This window comes from Hibiscus syriacus, unplaced genomic scaffold (assembly GCF_006381635.1).
Source record: "Hibiscus syriacus cultivar Baekdansim isolate YM2019G1 unplaced genomic scaffold, ASM638163v2 tig00110584_pilon, whole genome shotgun sequence".
Lineage (NCBI taxonomy): Eukaryota > Viridiplantae > Streptophyta > Magnoliopsida > Malvales > Malvaceae > Hibiscus > Hibiscus syriacus.
In genome coordinates, this window is record NW_024062792.1 from 2,433,833 (window position 1) to 2,437,889 (window position 4,057).

Sequence of the window (4,057 nt, forward strand, 5' to 3'; positions counted from 1 at the left end):
TTTTTAATTATAATTCACTACTAAAAAACTAATTAACTAAAATTTTTATATACTATAAATTCAACAAATCATATGGCAACTTAACTATTTAACTAACACAAACTAATTACATATTTTTATATATAACTAACTACTAACAAACTAACTAATTAAGTAAATTTTTTACCCTAACCCTAAACTAACCCTAACCCTAAACTAACAAACTAATAATTTAAAATAATAAACTAATTTAAATTAAATAAAATGAAAATTTACCTCGATGTTTGCTTGCCGGACTCCCTTTCTTCTTTTTCCTCTTATTCCTTTCCTTTCTCTCGACACTCTTCTCCCTTTCTTTCTTATGCTTCCTTAACCCCATATCATACCCCCTATATATTAAAGGGTCGGTTGCCATGCACCAATAATTAAAGAATCACGAGCCGTTGATTCTCGTGGATTGCAACAATAATTGCTGCATGAAGCAGCGAAAATTATGCTGCAATAATGCAGCGAATAAAGGTGCATGGAGCAGCGGGAGCAGGCGAGCATGCAGTGGGGAGCAGGCGAGCATGCAGCGGGGAGTAGGGCTAAAGACAAGGTCGCGGGGCATGCATGGCGACCTACCATGTCGCCTGGCGTGCATGGCGACCTCCTTGGTCGCCCGGAGTGCATGGCAACCTCCTTGGTCGCCCGGAGGGCATGACGACCTATGTTTCGGGTTGTGCATGTCCCATGCAACGTTAATTCATGCGACGTTAATTCGATTTTTGATCGTTTTGAAGCTGCCACGCCGTAGGTCGCCCGGAGTGCATGGCGACCTACGGCCAACACTGTGCAATTCGCCCTATTTGAGCAATTAATCTTGAGAGTACGTTATCTCGTGAAATAAAAAAATCGAGAACATTATCTCGTGGAATCAGCCGAAAAATTCATTTTGCTTTCACGCACAGAAGCAAAATGTTGGCCATGTTCACGCGTATTACCTTCTCTCCTCGTTGCCCAACCATCAGCCTCCCAAAGCGTCGAATACACTACCATTGGCTGAAGCTTTGGATATGGAATAATTTTAGCTTCATTGTTCTTGTAAACCCTGATGGGAACTTCATCAACGTAGAACACAATATGGTGATGGTTCCACATAATTGAGTACGTATGGAAATCTGCTGCAGGATCGAACCAAAGGTTAACCCTTTGTTCCCTGTCACCCTTTCCATGAGCGTAGATGTTGGTTTGGACAGTATACGGCTGGCCGGCTCGGTTTCCCAAAAACTCGAAATCTAACTCGTCTATTACATTATTCGTATCCGAATTCATGTAAAAGGCGGCGACTGTTCCGGCAGAATCGCCGGCAACGAGCTTTATCTTCATGCTGACACGTCCGAACAAATACTTTTGGAAGCAAATTCACAGCCTGAATTTCGGTCTAGAATAAGTTGGATGGCCCTCCCTCCATCGATTTGCTTAATATGGGAATCCGACCAAGTGATTCTAAAATCATCGAGAAAAGTGGCTGGTCGTCCCTGAACCGACGATGATGAGAGGGAAACTGGTTTGGTCTGTTTAAACTCTGATGGTGCTGTCTTCGGTCGCCTGAAGCGGAGCTCTGCAGGGGGTGTCATTCGTGCCTGTGATGGTCCTGGATTCTCGGATACAATCGTTCTACTGGTTACTGCCGGCCTTATTGTTTGAAGTTTTGCAAAGGGTTTGATAAACAGCAGCTTCTTGCATTGTATCGACCAAAGGAACACGAGACTGAGGGAAAAGATTCATACTCGGAGCCTCGACTGCCATTTGAGCCTTTGCTTCTACGTTTCTGCTTCCCCCCGTGTGTTCTTTGAGAAGGATTTATAAGCGAGAGAAGGGAATGGGAGAGAGAGATAAGGAGAGTTCTTTGGCGGACCACCACTTGTGATAGATATGAGGCTCCCACGTTCCACCGTGGTCCACCTTCGGTTGAGTGTTGTTGCACTAGCCGAATTTTTAGGGGTTTAGTAGAATGGTGAGGGTTTGAACATGGGCCTACAAAAAAATAATAATAATAAAATAATAAATAATAATATTTTTTAAAAAATCCGAACAAAAGCGGGTGTCTACAAATAGAAATCGAAGAGTTTCATACATTGTCTGATCGATGCGAAACTGAACGATTCAACCAGAGGTTGAAGCTGCTAGAGATGGATGGCCGGCTAACATGTTGGTGTTTGCTGGGGTAAGTAGTTCATGTATGGGTTTTCAATCATACTGAAGGGCATTGGACTCGAATCTATGATCCCGATTTTAATTAAATTTTTAAAAGCTATATCTTCACATGTGATCTTTCTCAAGATAATTACAAAGTTCAACTTGTGAGCATTCAGAATAAGAAATTGATACTAGTTTGGCCTGGAATAAGGGTGTTTTGTTACAGTTTATTAACAGGCAATGTGGAAATGATTGAAGTGGAGGGGATTGAGCGGTTTCGCTATGACCAAGGGAAGCTTCTGCTTACCTGTTATACCAAAAGTGTGTTTGCTGTAAACAACTTTTATCCAAAATCGATGTGGAACAGATGTCTGATGAATATTGTTAATTCCATCAGCAGCTTTTGCTAGATTAAATTCTGGATATCATATGCCAAAACTTTGTTAAATATATAACTTAATGCTTTTCTGGGTATTCTAGATTGGTGATTATTATGGTTGCATATATATCAAGCAATCTGGTCTTTCTTCTTTATGGAAGCACCTACACCGACTATTCTTCTTCTCCTTATTATTATCCATTTGGAAAAGGTTAGTCTTTCAGATTTCATAACGTGTTTTTATTTATTGGAATCGCCTTTGCATTCAAGCTTGTAATTATTGTTGAATTGGCGTTTTTACAGCAACCACCTATATTTGTCTTGCAATATCAGCTGCTTGAATATTAAATTATAAATAAAAGACAGGACAATTAGATGTGATTATGTCTATTGCTTTTTATTGAATGTGTCATTCACATTATATTTTCTTTCTTTCTTTCTTTTTAATTTTATTTTCTCCGACAAATTTTTTTTACAATTTTATCCACGTGGCACGACATTGTAATTATTATTCTTTAACATCTTTTTTGACCACTTAAAAAATCGACGAATTCACCTCATTATCTCTTACTATTTTATTAATTTAAATTTTACCTAAATCATTTTAAAGTTTATAAAAATTTATCATTAATTTAAAAATCGCAAAACCTCAAATCACTTTGATCTATAATATTCATCAACTGATCAACTTATAATCAAGATATACAATTATTTTCCTCCTTCACTTCTCCACAACTGGGATTTAAAAGAAATTTTTATAATCGAAAAATCAAAAAGAACTCGAAATTAGGGATTTTTTCACCAAAAATGAAGAAAATTTTGGAGTCATTTCATAATTTTTTTGAAAAAAAAAATTTAACTATAAGGTTGTTAAATATTTAATAATGGAGTAATTAAAATAGAAGTGAATCAAAAGTTTAGTGAGTAAATTATTTTTTAATTTAACAACAATAATAAGAGTAAGGAGAAAGTTGAATAAAGAAATTTATAGTGTCTCTTATTTTAAAATTATTAGCAAACTGAATGAATGCTGATATATTCATCTGTATGTGCTTTTTTTTTTTTTTGTTGTTGGGGAAACTATAACACCCTTATCTCATATTGCTAATAATTACGAGTTAGAAATGCCATTATACTTTAAAAACAATTTTCTTATAATCTCTAATACTTTACACTTTTTAAAAAATGAACGTTTCTAATAATTTTACCTATTAATAATAATATCAAATTAATATCATTAGCAAAATAATTAACTTAATTATACATACTGTATCAAAAGTCATAATATAGGATGTCAAAATATACTATGATATTTGATAGATCCTCTCGAAGGTACTGAATCGAAACTGCTCACTTCAGCTCCTTGTATCACCTACGTATACACAAGTAAAACATACACTAAATATTTAATTTAGTGAGACATAATTAAACATATATTTAAGCAGCAATATAATCATAACATCAGTATATTATAAGTTGTATAACTGCCCAAACAGCATAACCATAAAGGTCTCTTTT

At 35.9% G+C, this 4,057-nt stretch overlaps 1 pseudogene; it reads right to left on the bottom strand.

Moving 5' to 3' along the window:
* Positions 1–882: 882 nt before the first annotated feature.
* On the bottom strand, positions 883–1,598 carry LOC120133678 (annotated as a pseudogene).
* Between the last annotated feature and the right edge of the window lie 2,459 nt (positions 1,599–4,057).